Consider the following 20694-nt stretch of genomic DNA (forward strand, 5'->3'; position numbering starts at 1 on the left):
CCCGAAACCTAGAGGAAGAAAGGCTGTAAAGGTAAGTACAGGTAATTTAAACATCTTTACACACTTTAGACACACCAAACACACTTACCTTTGCACTCATGCACCCATCACTCACCTGAACACTGACATCTCGACCTCTCCAAGTCCTTCAACTCGGCGGCCCGACTCCTCTAACTTGGCGTGGTTTGGAGTTGTCGGGAATCCCACACGACAACCTTCAAAATAAGGACTGGCTAAAAACTGCCTGTTAACTACCTGTTAACAGGCAGTTAATTGGCACTAATCCCTTCCCGCCTCGGGTCGGCGGGTCCCAGTGTGGGGCGGGTACCCACCTCCTTTGAAACTTACATGAAGGCGGGTTTTGGGCGGGATGGTGTCGGGACCCCCGAATTCGGGAATTTAACCCCCACACGCCTCCAATCCCGACTCCACGGCACACTGAAAATCGACCCCATCCACTCAAGCTGAAAAGCCCAAGTTCCTTCAGTCTCTGATCAACACTCAAGACTAGGGATCAGCCTTGTAGCTCTTCTCTGCACTGCCTCTAGCACTTGGAGGTCTCCCTTGTGTCTGGACAGAATACTCAAGGTGTGAGTCTGAGCAGAGCATTGTAGAGTTTGAGTATGACTTTCTCCAACTTCGTTTCTGTTGTCCAATGTTCCCTCTGTAAAGTGCCCTGGGGAATTTTCTGATGCAAATAGTGATGTGGGGTTTCCTTCTGCCCCAAAGCAGACGGAGATGAGCGTGTACTGGTTCCAAGCGATCTTTATTCAAGCACGTGCAGGGAGAGGCCCTCTCAGTCTGAGCTGAGACAGGAGTCTAATTTTCACATTCGAGCAGTTGGCTTGTATACAATCTTACATCTTGTTTCCTTCACATCTTCAGGACTTGGTCAGTTAATTGTCCAAGTCATGTACACTTAATCACATCTCCACAAAACACATCTTGTTTATCTCATTTGCCCTGTTTCCACATCTGCCATTGTTCTGTCCAATTTACGTACGCTTAACCACATCTTATCAAATCACATCTTGGCGGCCCATTGTTCAATGTATGGCCTCCTTGCCTTCTTTTACTCCCCCAATCATCGTGTAATATGCTTTTTCCAACTGTCTTTGTTCTGCCAAACTTCTCCGTTATTACATCAGCCAGCTAGTCAGTTAAGCCACGAATCTAACTTTTAATCCCTTCAAATAGCATTCCATAAAGTCGTTGAAAATGTCAAATTTATTGACATAACTTTCACTTTCAATGTAAACAAAGAATACCGTTCATATTGTTATCATCAGCACTTTTACCTATTAAGAATGTATTGCACTATTTCGGGGTTTTGAGAATTATCCTTTTAATCTCACAACTTTATCCCAGCATAAATAAAAAGATATACTTTGTCCTCCACAGGTGCACCACAAAATGTCCATAAGTCACAAGTGCTGTATTTGCAAACGATAATTTATTAAAAGTGAGTTATTTATCATAATTAGCCTAATACATGTAGTTTATTTGCTATACCTTGTGGGTGGCCTTTTACCATTGGACTAATATAAATATGTATGGAGCATAATCTCCAACAGTAAGGTAGGCATTTTTTTTTTCTAAATGTTCACCCCTCCTCTCCTGAACGTGTCAAATCTTGCTTTGGCTCCCAGGTTCAAGAGTACTCAAGAGCAGGCTCGAGGGGCCGATTGGCCTACTCATGTACCTGTTTCTTATGTTCTTATGTTCACTCTAGTATCTAGTCAAAATGCCCATTCTTCATCTGTCAACCTAGATAGCAAATATTGGCCTGTTATTCAACCGAGCGGGGTGTCACAGTTGAGTCAAAGGGGGAAAAATTCAGTATCGCCCCATTTGGGGCGCCATTATCAGCCGTGCACAAAGTTTAGCACCAGGCGCTAATTATCGCCTCCGACAGCAAACTTGGCTTTTATCGCCCCTGGAGGTGATTGGAGCGCTAAATCAGGTGCTTCACACCTGTCTTAAGGCGCAAAGGCCGAGGAGCGAGGCGCTACCTCAGAACGCTGGCGAAGCAAGGATGGGCAAATCAAAATCAACCTGCAAAGTGCTGCTCAGTACTCAAAACTCCTTCACACAGCGTTGAATCTCTCCAGAAGTCTCTCTCTCTCTCTCAGAATGCGCGGTGCAAAAATGTCACCGACAAAAAATGGCAGGAAACGGTCGCCTTTAAATAGCGCTCCCCTTGTCCCTTTCTGACAGCATAATGCTCCCCTCAACCTGTCGTTGCTAGCGGCAGACAGTAAGGCAGGGGGCGCCACTCAATATCCGGTCCAGGGCGCTAACGGGGCGTTGCGCACTCGACTGACATCACAATCTGCTGGCGCAGGAGATCGTGGCGGTAGTGTTTAGCGCCGCCGCAAAATGTCTAGTTAATTTCGCGAGCGGCGCAAACATCGCCGCGCCCGGGCGCTAGTTGCTTTGCGCCCCATTAGCGCCCTCTTAAGGCACTAACGGGAGGCGCAAACAACTGAATTTTTCCCCCAAAGACCATGTCCTCCCAACGCCCACATACTTCCCAGCAGGGGCCAAGGATTGTTGATCAGGAGTGGGAGGCTTGACTGAATTTCCTCATCCCTAACCCAGGGGCACTGGGTAAACTGATGCTCCAGGTGAGATCACTGGGACCTTGTGGTCTGCCTGGCTTAGTGCCAGACCAGGTCGTGGATTTACCCACTAAACCACTAGGGAAGCTCAGGTAACCAAACTGATACAAATTGTATATAGTTTTACATTATCCTATTATAATGAGATAACTTCCAACTTTATTGCATGCAAATATAGACATATAAATTTGTTTGTGTATCTGTGATCATGAAGCTTCTTCTGATGTACTAGATAGATAATACTGCTGCATTTCTGGTGGTTTCAGATGGAGTCTGATGAGTACCTTAGGGCTCTCCAGAAACAGTCACAATATTAAGGTAGTTCAACTATGAATCTGAATGCTTATGAGCCTGACCATCGGGAACACAGGCACATCTGGTGATTATATCATCATTTGTACTGTTAATTCTGATCTTATTATAAATTAAATGCGCCAAAAATAAAAAGACTTTTATTTCTGGTATTGAAAACAAGCAGTGTGACACATTAATCCATGCCATCATTCTTTTTTGTTTAAAAAAATAACAGGTCGGAAAAACTTTGTAACTGCTTCCTGATTTCTATTTTTACAATTACATTCAAATTAAAACAGGAATCGATTAATTAGGGATTATGACAAAGTAGGAAAAATATAGAAAGAAGAATAAATAATAAAAAAATGCTTAAAATGATTTCTGTGCACCCATGCCCCTCAGGCCAGTGGTGCAGTATAAATTGTCATGAATGACCATCAGCACTTACAGAAACAATTTAATTCTACAGCTTCAGCCATCACTGGCTGATATATTCCTCCAAGGTCATTAACCAAGGCTAGAAAGGTCATATGATTAATGAGTGACAAGCTTGAAGAGCACTAACGTATATGAGCATGGCTTACATTAATTATATAGAGATTGTGGAAAATGAATGTAAGGGAAATCATTTCCCGTCAGTCCAGGATTTCTCCCTAACATATCTTCCCCCCTTGACGATTAAGGTTTTTTTACTGAACCCTGTTAAAATATAGAAAGAAATGAAATCCACATTGTTAGTCAGTGTTAGGTTGAAGCCAAAGGAAGGCCTTTCATGTGTATGTTTGTGTGTAGCATATCTGTGTGTTTTGTGTTGCTGCTGGGAAGGATATCATCCTGCCTTCATTTGCAAGGCAGAGATTGGTGATGGAGATAGCAGGGCAACAATATTATTAATGATACTGTGTTCGTGACCGTAGGATCTGCATAAATCAAGCCCCCTCAAAATGGTGCGGGGCTGGTGTGTGATGATGAATCCGCAAGCTCAGTTTAGGTTCACTGAATTTTTATCTTATATATTATAAATGATAGGGAAGTAAAACTGCATGTGAGCACAGGAAGGGGGCAAACTCTTAACAGAGAGCTGAGCATCGTTTTGAAGCAAGGGTTAGGGGATTCTGTTGAAAGATGAGTTGCTGTAGTACACAGCTCACATCAGAGGTGTACGTGTGTGTGTGTGGGTGTGTGTGTGGGGGTGTGGGTGTGCTTGTGTGGGGTGTGTGGGTGTGTATATGGGTGTGTGGGGTGGGTGGGGTGTGTGTGTGTGTGTGTGAGAGGGAGAGAGAGAGCGTGAGAAAGTGAAAATCTACTGGCTGCTGATGTTTGATCTGATTCTAAGCATTTACATCCATCCCCTAACAAACTGTGTCACTATAACAGCAAACCAGAAACTTGATACACTTGCAAGAGTGGCACCTGCACCCCTTATTCAGCCATTTTAAGGCCCCCAACAACACAGGCTGTACAATAGTTTTTAAAAACATTGTGTGCAGTGTCAGGTGAATAATAGTAGTTATATAATAAAGTAGAACATTTTCTGATTATATGTATATTTATATATGTTCTTCACCTGACCTCTATGAAAACACATAAATTTCCCCTAGAAAAATGAGAATTAAAAAAGATATTACTAACCTCAATCATTGGCCAGGATTAATCGGAGTCCTTCCAGTTCCCCCTTTTGGCAGGAGACTATATTAGGACCAACAATACATACACCCTTTCATAGTCTCATTCCTTGGCTGAGCAAAAATTATTACAGCATTCAATGGACGTGGAGACTGGTGGAAAATTGCAGCAGGCTGCTAACACTGTTGAGAAGACAATTTGAGCAGGGATTGTTCCCAATCTGGCTTGGTGATCCACTTGGATGAGTTGTAATATGCCAGCCTCTGTCTCTCATGCTCAATTGTTATTTTAGCTTAATATGATGACGTCATGTTTGCTTGATGATGAAGCCTTGCAATTGTGAGGGCACAGATTAACTAACTAGAATGTAATCCATATTAGTTATGTGTTATTATTTATTGCACTCGTGTAATGCAGTAGGGGCACTTGGGCTTTTAAGTCACACGGTGCTGCACACAGCTGTACTGTGTGTATGTGGGGGCTGGGGGAGGGAGAAGCTTTTTGGTTTAAGTCTCCTTCAGAAGGCAGGGCCAGAAATGCTCCTGCTTGTCAAAAGCATTTAAATGGGGTAAAAAATGTCAAAAGTTGGAATGACATTACTCCCAGAAGAACAAAAATGTCTTACTGATTCAGTATCTCATTTTTCAAAATCAGAATACAGACACCAACATTATTTTGTGTTCTCCAGTGCTTTTTTAAAAATCTATTTACAAACCGCTTAAAGTCCACAATATTTGTTTCTGCGTTCCTCTCTTTTTTTTATATACTTAATTCCTTCCAGGCTTTATTTCATCTTCCTCAGTTTAAAAATAAGAAAGTAGACATGGAAAGCAGGGAGTGAGGCGATAAAGCTAAGTGCAGAATTGCTTTATAAAAGCCACTCAATAGCCTGGCAGTTTGGACTTGAACCTTGGCCCCTAACCCACGGGTCTCCTTTTTATAACTACCCCTGCCTCCTCCCTTTTTTCCCTTTTAGATCACAGATGATGCACTTGCCTAGACTGTTGAGAGATGTAACTGCCCTGTTTACGGAAGGTTTCTGCCTAACACAGAGGTAATTAAGCCACTGTTTCAAGGTTGCATGGGCAAAAGACAATTCAGCCTAATGAAGCATCGATCGACTGCAGCCAAGGTAAAATAAGATGACATTCATTCAAAGGTATCTTAGCAGATGTAGAACACAGCGTGGCGGAGTATTGCTTTTTACTGCCATTACCTTTAACTTGGTAAATTCATTGAATACCAGAAAAAAATAGATTTTGGAGAGATTATTTTTCAAATTTAGACAGACTTAAATTAAAAAAGATTACAACTGACCTAATTTTAATGACATCTGTTAAATCTGTTATCACTTAAGGAATTATTTAGTTTCAAACTGGACTCCCCTTTGGGTAGATTCTGTTTTGTTTACAAGCTTAATCTGCAAAAGAAAGGTGAAACCAGTAACAATTAAAAAGGTTTGACTGAAACTGCTTATTGTTCTCGCAGTTTTAAAAAGACATTTGGTGAAGTAAATCATGTTTGTATAAGAGAAAAATATTAATAAACACCATGTAATTTTAACAACTTAATCACAAATTTTTATTCAAAGTTACTAGCATTTTTTTTAACCTTGCTTTATTCTTCCTAAATACAAACAAGTCCTACTTCCCGTTCTTTTCTCCCAAAATGCATGTTTCCGTAGAAATGGTTTCCTCGCTCTTCAGTTACTTGGTCGACATAAGACTTAAAATAAAATTTGTGGTTGATACAAAAAAGAGAGTACATGACCAGAAAAGTGATGTTTAAAATGAGAAAGGTCTCGCGATCTTCAAGCCACATCAGTGTAACAATGTTTCTACCTATGCGGCTTTTACCTAACTCGTAGCAAGGGTGGCCTTACAGCCTCTGATTTCCATATACAGCCTTACAGTGGGCGCATAGACCTGAAAATATGAGTATAATGTTAAAAAAGTTTAATTAAGGTCTAATTAAAACCGAAGTAACACATTGATTAAAAAGATTTAAAAATGACTTATTGGAACTTATAATGAAAGGTGAACTGACATGGTTTATGAAAATCAAGCCCCAGTATTTAGCATGTTCATATCCTGCCCACTATTCACAATGATTTTTTCCCCTCAGAGACAAATTTGCATCAGAACAGTTATTAGAACTTAAGGCAGCAGCAGGAACTGACAATTTATGAAGATTCATCAATCAAACATTTTATTAACTAAATGTGAATCCTGATACAAATCTTTAATCATGAAGCAACAAAAAACAAATAAGTTTTATTTTATTACAAATGTAGGATATGAACAGAGATTCATTGGATGAGCTTCTCAATATTGAGGCAGTCCTAATTTTAACTAGAATACACAGGAATCATACATTTTTATTATATCTTCAAAAACTGTTATTAATAGGTTATGCTTTGCCTGGTCCAAGCCAACCTTCAGGCAGAATATATTAAGCAGTATCAAAGAATTTGCTTGTTGAGACACTTTTGTGCTGATGATTGAATTCATAGAGTTTTTACTAATTAAAGTGGGCTTGATTGGCAGACAGAGAGATCAGTATCAGTGGGAAGATCCTTGAATTAAGCAGCAGTGTGACGAAAGCTGATGGGTGGCTTTGTCAGCGGACATTTGGGAAATGACCACTGCAAATTCAATCACAGCTGGGGGTCAGGGCTGCGTTTGCATGTTTTATTTATTTCACAGTCATGGCTATCTCTTTGTGTCTTGCTTCAGACCCTGAAGTTGCTCTGCAGCTCCCAGACCATATTGTTACACCTCTGACACAATGCAGCCTACATTGTTTGAGGGAAACCTCCACTGCCAGAAAGCAAATATATGCAGGCAATTAAACACGTTTAGTAATGCGAGTCATTTAATGCCATGCAAGTCCCAATTTAACATTTTGAAGAGAAATACTTCAAGATGTAAAGAAAAATAGGTTTAGAATGTACAACAGTAGAATTAGTGCATTTACCTACTTTCATACAGTGATAATAGAATTGTAACATGTAGGATTAGTAAATATAATAGCTGACTGCAGGAATAATGAATATATTTGCCAGAGAAAATGCACTGGAACAATTATGAATATAAAAAAAACTTTACAAAAGAAAAACACTCCAAAATTGCAGGGGCAGTAGTTGTTTCTAAAATTGAGAATTGCCTCCTAATGACCTTAACACTTGGTTATACTAAATCAGGTCAAAACACAGAAATCATTAAATATTATTCTTATTTCAGCTTCTAATTGTGAACCATCAACTCCATCACTTGTGAAACCTGCACCAAACTTGCCGTTTCATTAACAACATTCACAGCAAAAAGCACGCTGAAATATAATTGCATAAAGTGGCCATTTCAATTGCTTTCCACTATTCAATACGATGGAAATAACGCATTGAAATTAAATCTCAAGAATAATTAAAGCACACAAGTAATGTGGTGTTTGCCAACTAACTGACAATCTCCTTTTTCAACTGAGCAGTTCGTCTTCATCATTTAAGAATAGACAGACAGAAAGATGCAATTGTTTCCCTTGTTGTCGGGACATTGATCCACCTCCCGTCTGTTGGTCTCAGAGGTGAGGGCAGGTCCCCTCGGAACATTTTGCTACTTGAGTATGTCAGCGAGGCTGCATTTAATCATGAGCTAAATTACTACTTATTGAGAAACAGGTATTGGCTTCTGTATTCAGCATTGGCGGCTCCCCAGTACTTAAACAAGACCAGTTGCTAATGTCAAGCCACTAGGGAAAACCTCAGACCTGTCCACTGACCATTAGCCCCTGATAAAATGGACGATAAACTTGATAGGGTGGGCTGCAGGACACTGGACATTCAGTGTTGACAGTGTATGAATGGTTAAGTGCTAACCACAGTGCATCGCCCCTGGGTTCACGTTACAATCAGATAAATGCTCATCCCCTGAAAGCATTATTTAACACTTAAAAATATAGCAAGGTTTAAGAACCTGAGCAATTCTGCACAATATGTCAAAAGGCTTTCAAGAGAAATGAAACCGTTTACATTTACAAATTGTCCACTGTGGCTGGTTGGGATCTATAAGACATTTAACAAAAACCTTTTAATGGAGCTGACTTTTACTCATACAAAAATAATTCGCAACCTTCCGACATCATCAAGTCTGTATTTCCCCAAATAAATGATTTCTGCGCACTTGGAAAGCATGTATTTTATTTCAGATATCCAAGAAAGTTATCAAACATTTTGACTTGCACTAAACAAACTAAGAGACGGATTGATGCTCTCAAAATGAGGCTAAAAGTGAAAAATAGTTTTCTTCACATTGGGTATAATTTCAAAACAATATTAAAAGGAATTCTCTTTTCATAATTGTAGTTAGTTATTTTCTTTGTTATTTTCTAGTGAAATTGCTATTACTTGAATTTATCAGTACAGCTTCCTTTAGAGTGAAGATTAACTAATCCTGCAGTTATGTAAAAAACAAGGCAATATTTTAAATAAAGCTTAATTAATTGTTTTAAAACCCTAGGATACCACTTAATCTGATATTATCCACTACGACCTTTTTCTTTCCAATTTAGCATGGAGGCCTTGTTATTCCATTTTTCCCACACCTTTCGGGTTCCATATGAATAAAATACAAATAACGTCACTCCAGCACTCTTTCACATTAAACTCGATAATTACCTTCATTGTCCCTTTTAATGCATCTCTTATATTCTAAGTTGTAATTTTGATACTCAATCTCCCAAATGAATAATGTTGATATCATTTCATAAAGTTTTGCAGTGTTGTAACAGAAATTATCTAACACCAATGTAACAAGCACTTTAATCCTGTTGGCTGATAAACTTTCGGTTATGGTGCAGCGCGTTTTTAAAATGTCCTCGCTGGGGATACAACAAAAGCAGACATACATGTGTGGCACGTGTTTACTGTGCGCTGTGGTACTCAGCAACATCTATGTGTGTTCCTTTTTTCTTTTCGTTACCTAGCATGATAGCACAGAATAAAATAAACTGAACATATAAATGAATGTTTTCTGTCATTCAGGAATAATGTGTGATATACAGTGGCAAACAATGACCAAATATGTTTAAAAAACTTTCAGATAGAAATTTTGTTGGGTTGAAAGGCAAAATAAATCCTACAGAAAGTGATTTTGAAACAATGCACATGTTGCATTTTGCAAATTCTTGTGTGTTGGAGGTGTATTAAAAAATTAACAGCATTTTACCCGCAAATGTATTTACCTCCAATCATTTCAGTTAGTTGATGATAAAACAATCACACCAACTTTTAAACTACAATCTTTTTGGAATAAACGGACCTGATGGATATTTCACACCTTAGGATAAAGGAGCAAAATACGATGTCCCAATGATTACATTGTTATATATGCAGTTTAGAGAATGATTTAAAATATTTTCAAATGCTAAAGAGAAAAAGATTGGGCTGTTCTAGTTAACTTATTATTTACTTTTGCAGGGTATTTTCTGTATATTTGGTAAAATATCTTCATTGTTGTTCTTTTAACTCCAACACAATAGTAACATTCTGTATGGTTACCACTATTTTAGATTGTAACAAATTTAAATGACAGTATTTTGATATTAGCAAAATTGTAAGTGTTTTAAATTTTCCATAAACATTTTCATATTAACACCATGGTATATTTCACCTCCGTTCAGGGTTTTAGAGATAATGGGTTAAAGAATTCATTTTCCTAGCAACACCTGCTACACTATCAGCTTTCAGTGGCAGAGGCCATTTTCATTTATGTTTTTGCTTATTCACTAAATATGTATTTTTGGACTCAAACTAAAAGAAAATGAGTCATGTATTTAAACATTTTATTACTGCGATGATCTTTCTATTATACAATCCTAAGTGCAAAGAGCATTTGGAAGGATTTTTTTTCGTCGTATATATGCAGTAACTCTTTGAACAGTGAATTCCCTCAGCACACACAGTACCACGCGACGTAGGACTTGTTCCAAATTAATAATAGAACACTCAAAGCCTGTTCAAAATCTAAATTCCATGTAGCCATGCCATAGTAAAAGAATTATGAAAAGGATGCAAATTTTTCTTTTTAAATTATACATTCTAGTATAGTCCAAATGCACTAATTACAGTAACCTTAAGTTGAATGTTGGCACAATATAGGAATCATACTCTAGACATTAGGGGGTTAAGTAAATAATTTTTTTTTTGCTGTTCTGGTCGATGTGTTTAGTTCCCTTCCTGCCAAGACTCATTTTGCTATGCTATCTTGTGAGAGACACATATGGTGCAGTGAAATTGCTATCTATGAAAACATGTCCTGGCCTGTTGAGACATCATCAAATAAGATTAAAGCAAAGTAAAAATAAAAAGATAGACTGAGTGATTTTTTTTTGCTTCTTCTTGAGCACATCGATAAAAGTCAGAGAGCACTTGGTGAGGCTTTAGGGTTTTGGTTCTTCCTCTTATAAAAGCCAACTAACACAATGAATCTAGAACAAAAGCAACAGAAATAGCCCAAAGCTAGGATTAAGGAAATGTGATAATTTAAAATCGTTTACATATTAACCTTCGCCTTGTGACAGTGGTCAAGCTCAAGCTCACAACATAAATTATCTCCAATTACTTCAAAGTCAGCCATTGCCTGTCATCTAAATTTCACCATCTGTTCGCTTTGAAAACAGGCAATCCTGCCTGTCAACTTGACTTTCCATTTTCCCTTGCTGGACCGGCACCAGAAGGGGAGAAGGGTTTATGGTTCTCGGGAGAAAACTTTTTTCCTCTGGTTAAGAGGGGAGGGAGGGGTTCAAGTGGAAAGAATTTAAATTGGGGCGGGAGAAACAATTTGCATAGCATCTGACCCCTTCTGTCAAATGTTATTCATAAGGCTGCTTAGTAAATTGAGCTGTCAGTGAAGTCTGAGGCTACTTTCTCCTTTAAATTATACTTTGCAAAGTGTCGAAAGTGGAGACTAAACTTAGGTAACCCAGGACTTCTTGTAGTGCTGGATCAGCCAAGGTAATAAGCAACACCTTTAAAATTATTTCACACAATATGTTCCCCGATTCCTGTCAGGAAGACGACATTTTGTATTTCAACTGATGTTATTTATAACATTAACTTTCTCTCATTTTGGAGTCCAACAATGTATGTGTGGGGGGAGAAAAGGGGCAATTGGCACTAAGTGGGCACTTGCTCCTGTTTTGATCAAACTACCCCCTCCTGTTAGTCCATCCTGAGCATTACTGCAGCCAGAGAGCTGAAAGCTGTAAGAGAGCTGAGGTTCAAGCAAACCATCCCTGTTCTCCATTACCAGGGCTGACAATATATCTGAAATGAAGACATCATTATGCCAAGCCAAAAATTCAATCCTACTTATTGATCAAACATAAAACCTACAAAATGTGCTTTCTTTATTTCCGACTGACATAAATAGTTAATTGATTGATTTTAAATATTTGACAAATATTAACCTGCTTTGAAAATTACACTGTAGAATCCAAACTAGATATTTAAAGAAATGATGGCCTGAGATTGCTTGGATCGTTCTACCCGTCCCCTACTATAATTTCAATGGGAGATTGGTGGAACCCTCGAGGAAATAGGAGGGACCCAGTCATGTCAGGTCTCCATCATTTCTTCAAGTTTCTACGTTGCCTTGTAAGGGGCAGATCTTGCATCCACCCCATACAAGACAAATGATGGGCCGGGGCAGGGACTTCCTAATCCGGAAGTTCCCGCTCCTGGCCCTGAATGGGAACTTGGTGCATCAGTGGCAGCTACTACACCAAGAAAACTGAGGCATACCGGCCTCCCAAATGTACATGTGGGCTCCACTGGAGGGATCCTGACCTGGTAAGCAGCTTTAACGCCCAAAGACTTTTTTTTTTTAAAACAATATTGCTTCCTGGATTGGCCCCTCTTCTCGGGTACTGATAGGAATGGTGGCAGGGTCAGGGAGGAGAGGCCCTGGGCAACCACCCAGCTATGGGAGGTTGGCTGCCCCAGTTTCATGGTGCATGAGACAGGTGGGCACCAAAAAAGCACCCTAAGTGGCACTTGTGTCCAAAGGACCATGCAAATGAATTGCCCGCCCACAGATCCCACAAACTCTGATGGGGGCTAGTGTTGGAGGGCACCAGCAGATTCGATCTTGGTGCAACAACTGGGATAACAGCGCATGAGATTTTCGGGCCGATGTTTTATCAGAATCATGAAAAATTCTAACAATTTATGTTGTAAAGGTTTGAGTTCTGAAATGCAATTTAAGTAGACAAAAGCCAAGTACTGTGTCTTAAAGTGCATGTGAACTGACATTTGGGTGTAAATATGTTTAATAATAATATTCTGTAACATATATTCTCTTCAATATACTCAATAGTGTTAAATTTGGAGCTTATTATGTTATTAACAAAATGATGTACCCATTGCAGAATGTTTTCAATGTTCAATCAAGCATCTTTAATTAGAGTTTAAAAGGAGGAACAAGATTAAACTTTTCATTCTATTCTCACCTAATTATTGCATTCCTGTTATAGCTGCTGCAATTTCATTCAAATGCTTAAGCAATTAGGTTTAACTGGAGTTCAGGAATGAGAGGCACCAAACAAATTAAAATGATCAGAGCTGCTGATATGACCATTACCACTAGATGTCGCTAATGGCGAATTCACATTGCAATTTTTTAGCATTGTAGCGAAGCAGCTAATGTGGTAGTAAAACAGTGGCGTCAGATCCCTCAAGACCGCAACGGAAAGCCCTGGCAGTTGGGAGTTTCACAGCAGAAGTAGGAATCTCTTGGTGCAGTACGACTCCGATTTCATGCAGGTCGCAATGCCAGAAAGGACACTGCTCAGCAGCAAAGTATCATGACACAATGATGTCACCCGATTTGTGAGCCAGCCTATTAATCAGGACACAGTGGAAGTGCCAGTATTAACTGACTCTCCATTAACTATTCAAACTCAAGTCTGAATTGCTTTCCCCTTCCCTTTGTGCAGTTAAATCGCTTTGAAAATAATTTCAGAATTGCACACATTTATAATTACAAATGAGAGATCTGAGTCATTATTTCCCCCAGGCAAATAAAACTGAAATATGTCAGAAATTGACAATTTTTAAATTCTGGGTGTTTCAGTGGAGTAAATTTCCAATGGACTTGACAGCTTTGCTCATCTAATCATTAGTCCCCTGTTGAAGTTGACCATTCCAGCCCCTCATTATCTTTGTTGCAATGCTTCTCTTCACTTCCCTTCTAAATCTGTAGTTAGAGAATCACAGGGGATTTGTATGAAGTCGAGAACTTTGCCATCTCATACCTCTTTCAGTGTGCAAGCAGATTTCAGATGTAGCAGCATTCACGTTCATATTTGTGTTCTTCCTCGTTCTAAAAGCAGAACAATTTAGTCAAGGGACTGCTTGGGGACAGGGGGAGTTGGAGGGAAAATAAGTATCACATTTTCTCTACTTTTTGCAAACAATGTGCAGTGGCTAAAGTAGGTAAGGTGTAAATAGCCTTTGAGAGGACAGGAATAGTTGGGGCAAGCAGCAGCCATTTTCCTGGTATAATGGAAATTTGGAATGTGGCCTGTGTGCATATTTAGTAATTAAGACTAAGAATTGAGTTGGATCTTGGATCAAGGTCTGAGGTGGGCCACTAGCTGATAAGGGAGTGAAGGGTTATGGGGAGCGGGCGGGGAAGTGGCTTTGAGCCCTAGATCAGCCATGATCTTATTGAATGGCGGAGCAGGCTCAAGGAGCCAAGTGGCCTATTCCTGCTCCTATTTCTTATGTTCTTATGTAACCAACACGGGGGCCTAGAAATTCAGTGCCCTTAGCGCCGATTTTGCGGCGCTAGAGGGCCTAGCGCTGCAATTGGCGCCGGCGCCTAAATTGCCTGGGGCCCTTCCGCCGTGGTAGACCGGTAGCGCTGCGCCGGCACCGATGACGTCATCGGTGTGCGCAGCGTCCCGGTTGCCATGCCGACGGGCCCCAGCGCCGAAATTCAGTTGCGGCCGCCTCGCCTGTGGCAGCCGCAACTAAGACTCTGGCAACAGAGTCCAACATGTTTTTGCGCCGGCGCATTAAAGGCCCCGCGGCGGCCAGCCGCTTTCCCGCCGGCCGCCTGGCCGCAGCTCCCTCCCCGGACTTCCCCCCCCCACCCCCCCCCCCGGAACAGAAGCAAGCCCGGCACTTGTCCGAGGTGCCGGGCTCATTTTTAAAAAGATTTTCGCGGGCCGCGGCCGGGTGCAGGCAGCTCCTCCTTAAGGGAAGGAGGAGGCCTGCACTTCCCGAACCTGCCGCACCGCAGCGGGCGCCGCAGCGCCGGAATAGCGCCGAAATTCAGCGCGTTGCGCCAGTTTTCAGGCGCAAACAGCTCTCAGCAGCGCCGGCAGCCGTTTGGGCGCAGAACTATTGAATTTTGGGCCCGACCAGCGCGACTTAGCTCCGGCACTAACTTCCGGCGCTAAAGCCCTGGCTGCGCCAAAACTCAATTTCTAGGCCGGGGTCTCAGCAGAATTGCAGAATTCAAAACCTTTAGTCTGTGCCACTAGACTTAACAGAATTGGATGCAAAGCAAATAGCCCTTTGCCATGCTTGGTGGGAGAGATCAGATTTGGTCCACATCTTCTTTGGATAATTGCTCTTCTGAATGTGGGTGTTAGTTCACTGATTTGAACCAAATCGTTCATTTACTCTCTTTGTTAATCAATGTAATTCTTAGTGGACACTTGTAATCAGCTAGTGGTATGACAAGGAAACAGAAATTCCCCAGTTAGCAAAAGCTACCTATAAACGACACAGTGTACTGAAGAATAAGAGATTCACATCACGGGCCGCTCTAGTTAATGGTTCCCACTTACAGACCAAAGCTATGGATCCAGGAAGGTTTGCATCAAAGTTCCTGGTTATGGTACATACTTTTGCTACAAATGATTGAGGTCCATTTTAAGTTTCCCAGTTCTAGTGTTTCCACAATAGATTTTCTGTAGTTGTAAAATAGTAAATAATTATTGGGGGTGATAATGGGACGCAAATGGCTTTGCGACTGGGCATGGCATTGACATTGACTCCCGCCATATTTGGCGGGGGGTTTGCGGCGGCGCTACGGTATTGCGCCCCAATCACCTTCGCCCGGAGATCGTGACGTCATCGCCATACGCATCACTCCGGATCCAAATTTGACTTCCGCCCCCTGCAGCAGCGCAGGTCAAAAACACAGACAGCTGCAGGAGGCGTGCATTGGGCAGCCGGCCGCTTCAGGGGCGATGATTAAAGGCGAGGTGGCCGAGGTAAGTTAAAAAAAAAAATGTACCTTTCCTGTTCTAGTTTTTTTCGTGGGCTCCTGTCCGTAATCGATCAGCCCGGCACTCTTTTGCGGCAGCATTGCACGGCCCAGTGTGCAGCGCTGATGAAGTCTCCGCCCCACTCTCTGACATTAGCACCCTAGGAAGGAAGTGGAGTGCTTGATATGGCACTCCACTTCCATCTTGGGGTGCTAAAACTCAATTTTGTTGTCGCCGGCACTAATTAGCGCCGGGCGCTAAAGTTAATGCCCAGGCGATGTTAGCGCCCCAAAATGGTCAATACCGAATTTTTCCCCCATTGTGTTTCTTTGTACAATTGAAATGCTTATTGCTTGAGGGGCCAATGGCGTTCATTCAGTAAACTCTTAGATTTAGAGTGGATTGGTATGTTTATGCATTAAACTTGTAATCAAAATATTTTTGATTGTTTAGGCTGGTAGGTATTACTCAAGTAATGAATATTTGCTAATGTTATAATTTATATTATTTTTGTTTTATTTGCATGAATTATACAGTCATATAACAATGAAATGATTGGTTACAAACGCAGATATACGTATCACAGTAGGATTAGCACATTGCAGTTCTTTCATGGGTGGGAAATATCCATGAAAGGCATTTGTGACTGATGTTGATTTTTTTTACAAGTTCAAGAACTCTTATAATACACAGTAGTACAGATGTTTTATCGGTATACTTTAATAGACATTCTAAAATACATCATTTGATGTAGACGTTTAAGTTATAGCTACCTACGGTGGATATTTTATATTTATTGCAATAAGTTATTACAATCAAGAGCAGCAAAAACATTATCAAGCTAACACATATTGCAAGTTTTCGCAATTAATATACTTACACAGTAAGCTTCTAATATTAGAATTTTTTCATGAAACTATCTTAACAATTATATACTGATACAGAGTTCATAAGGAGGCTGCATAACTGGGCTGCCCCGGTCCTCAATATAAAAAAATAGTGCTTTTCACCAGCCTCAAATTAAATGGTAGCTGAGTAGTCAAATATCAGTGGATATTTGCTAGAAAGGTTCCTGAACTGTTGTCTTAGCCTGGGTGTATTCAGTCTTTATTCCATCAGCCCGTTCAGCAGTCTTGCTTTACTTCTGATCAGTTTTGCTGATAGAAAAAAACTTTAACCCTTCATTTTAAGGATTATGTTCAGAAAGAAGATTCAAAACCCATCATAAGATTTACAGAAAAAAATATTAAATTAACCAATTGTAACCTGTAATGTTGTAGATATTTCAATAAAATTGCTGATTAGTAAAATAAAGCTACTTTCTGTGTCTCCCTGAGGCTTTTTGACAGTAGTACTGATGTAATGTTTGAAGTAAACTAGGTACTGAAATATTGGCTGTCGCCCCTGTACCAGTCTTGTTGGTTTGCTATAAATCATGCACAAGTCTACAAATCTGTCAAAAGTGTCTCTCAATCCAATATGGTTTATACAAGTCACTAAATATGCTTTTCTAATAAATTACATAAAAATATGCAATCAGCGTCTGCATACTGAAAGGAGAAAAGTTAGCTCTTGCCCAGCTCTGTCGGATTGCAAAGAATTTGAGCTTCCTGTATGATGACGTTTTTGTTTATATACTTAAAGAAAGCTTCTTTCTTAAGCTTAGTCAAAAGTCTGCTTGTTACAGATCTGAATATTTATTTGAAAATATCTGCAAGTACAGTATATTTATTTTTTTGCATGGACCCTTGTGGTCTTCTCTACAAACCCCACCTATGTCACTGTGTGGTCAGCTATCAGTGGAGTGAGGTGGAATCGCAGCTGCTTTTCCTACTATCTCATCAAATTGTCACCTTGCCATTTGGAGAAAACCCAAGTGGAAATATTAGCCAAGGCTGGGACTCGAACCCAGATCTCCCAGTCCTTGGAGCACCACACTGACACATTGATCTACTGGACCACCCACAGAGGCTTTTGTTTAATTAAATAAGAATTAGCATTTCCAGGCAGCAATTGCCAGTCACAGATTTATGACAGAAATTAAACATTGGATTGTGATTGCAATTACACTATATACACATATTATTGTAATTTAAAAAAAATCTATTTAGATGACACACTGTGGCAACATAATATGTTTCTTAAACAGCAGGTTAATATTTAAGTGTAACAATAAAGAGTGAATGACGAACATGGATCATTGTGCGCATGTGACTAAATTACAACAGAGATGAGGTTAGCTTTCTCATCATTTATTTTCGTACATGTGCAATAATATGGCTTATCATGAATTTATTAACTGGTAGACTGCTTTTGATCAGATGCAATAGTGAATGGGTATTTAAAATGGAGTTTTAAAATTTGGGGTAATATAGGACTAAAAAAGCAGTTGTAAAGTGGTCCAAAAGTATTATCATGCACAGGTACGTATTTTGATTCTGACCTGCAAAACTTATCAACATAAAGCAAATATAGAAGATCATATAATAATAATACCAATTTATTAACACAACATTTACTAGTAGCTGCAAAACAATTAAAGATTGCCAAAAATGTAGATCAGTTAACACCAAAGTCCATTTGTTGTGAGGGCTGTCACTCTGCTACACCGTGATGATGCCAAGAAGAAACAGAACAGGAAATAGGAGGCAAAATGAAGCCAGCACTGTAGTCTACTCAGTCTTGTCTGTAGACTCTGGATCAGAAGTCAGGAGGGTTCCTGGATCAAAGAGGGTCATTCCTGGAAGAGAAAAGGAGGAGGAGGAAGTCAGAAGGCTGGGTCACAATAGGACCAAAAGGGAAAAGAGAAGGGGAGTAGGATGGGAAACAGTGTTTTGCCATCTAATGGACAACCATTTACCAGTTCATGAATTTATGGTAAATTAGATTTCCATATCAATTGTAATGGCAAAGATGTTTAAAATACGGTTCTAAACTCCTTAAAGTTCCACCCTAATTGATTTGACTACCAACAAGATAAAGTGAAGTATCACAGTAATTGAAAGTCTACTCTTGTATAAAGTTCTAGAGCCTGACCACTGTTGTCTTGCCATGATTGTGTGGAGTCCCACTTCCCCCAACACCTATCCAGACAAACACTACTGGTGACAAAATTACCTCTAATCTACTGAATATGAGCAGCCTGTGTATACACCCCAAATCATGAATTTCATCCCATGATCAATGTGCTTGGCCTAACTCAACACCACAAACTTGTAGAGCATACACACAAAGCATCTAAGGGCTCTTATCTGGGGAGATCTGTTCCAAATATGTCTCTGAGCCTCTGGGAGAAAACATATGTTTCTGAATATTCTGAACTAAAAAGAAATGCAATAAGGTATGAAAGACTAAGGTTTTCTTTTGACCTTACTGTGAGTGAAATGTAATAGTTTAAAGGATTAGGACAAATAAATGCTCCAAGACTTTAAGGAGATGGAAGTCCCAGGCAAAGGCCTTGTAAGACCTAAGTTTAGCAGCTTGGTCTCTAAGAGCTAAGGGAGTTTCTTGCTTGCTAAGTAGCAAGAAAATTAATCTATATGCTAATTCTGTTACACTTAGATCTGGGTGGTTAAAGGAAGATGTTCCTAAACTCAAAGAAGGAGTACTGAATACTTGACAGTGGAAGTCTGCAGACCCAGAGGGAGCCTGCTAACGTGTTTACAAATCATTTATTTTGGTACTGGAAGATTCACTTCATAACTTGTCTAAAACTTGTTTTTGGATGCATTCCTAGATGTCTGCCGGAGGACTGAAGAGCGGCCAATGTAGTACCCATCTCAAAATGCTTGACAAACCCCACAGAATTCTTTGAGGTGGTAACAGACATGGTAGATGGGGGAAATGCAATGGATGTAGTGTACATGGACTTTAGGAAAGCCTTCGACAGGATACCACTGGGAGATTACTAGAGAGTATACCAAAGCAAGAGATATAGTTAATTCTTTAGAAGACCAAAGGAAATTTCAAAGGAATAGTGATAAGCTGGGGGAATGGGATAAAAAAATGACAGATGAAACTCGTGGCCAGCAAGTGTGTGGTGCTGCATTTCAGTAGAAAAATAGCAGCAGTAATTATACTCTGAATAAAAGTAGGGTTGATGCTGTGGAAGAGCAGATAGACCGAGGGGTACAGGTTCACAGAATATTAAAGGCAGCCCCTCAGGTTGATAAAGCTGAAAAAAAAAAGCTAATAAAAACTAGGTTTCATCTCAAGAGGAATAGAATATAAAAGCCAAGAGGCAAAGATAAGCCTATGTAAAACCTTAATAAAACCTCAGTTAGAGTACTGTCTGCAGTTTTGGGCTCCACATTATAGGAAGGATATTAAGGCTTTAGAGAGTGTGCAACATAGATTCATTAGGATACTGCTTGGTATGAGGAAATACAAATACGCAGAAAGACTTGATAAATTGGGTCTTTTTTCATTAGAACAATGTAGATTATGGGGCAATATAATAGAAGCAGATGGTTTCCAATAGTTGAGAGGGGGTCAAGAACGAGGGGCCATACATACAAGATTAATTGTAAGAGATTTAGATCAGAGGACAGCAGAGACTTTTTTTTACATAGAAACATAGAAACTAGGAGCAGGAGTAGGCCATTCGGCCCTTTGAGCCTGCTCCGCCATTCAACGAGATCATGGCTGATCATCCAAACCCTAGCACCCGGTCCCTACACCGACAGCCATCCCACCCAAGCCCTATCCCCGTAACCCCACATATTTAATCCCCCCTAACACTAAGGGACAATTTTTATCATGGCCAATCAACCTAACCCGCACATCTTTGGACTGTGGGAGGAAACCAGAGCACCCGGAGAAAACCCATGCAAACACGGGGAGAATGTGCAAACTCCACACAGACAGTCACCCGAGG

The sequence above is a fragment of the Somniosus microcephalus genome, chromosome 6 (assembly GCF_052327205.1).
Source record: "Somniosus microcephalus isolate GS21.2 chromosome 6, FLI_Smic_1.0, whole genome shotgun sequence".
Taxonomy (NCBI): Eukaryota; Metazoa; Chordata; class Chondrichthyes; order Squaliformes; family Somniosidae; genus Somniosus; species Somniosus microcephalus.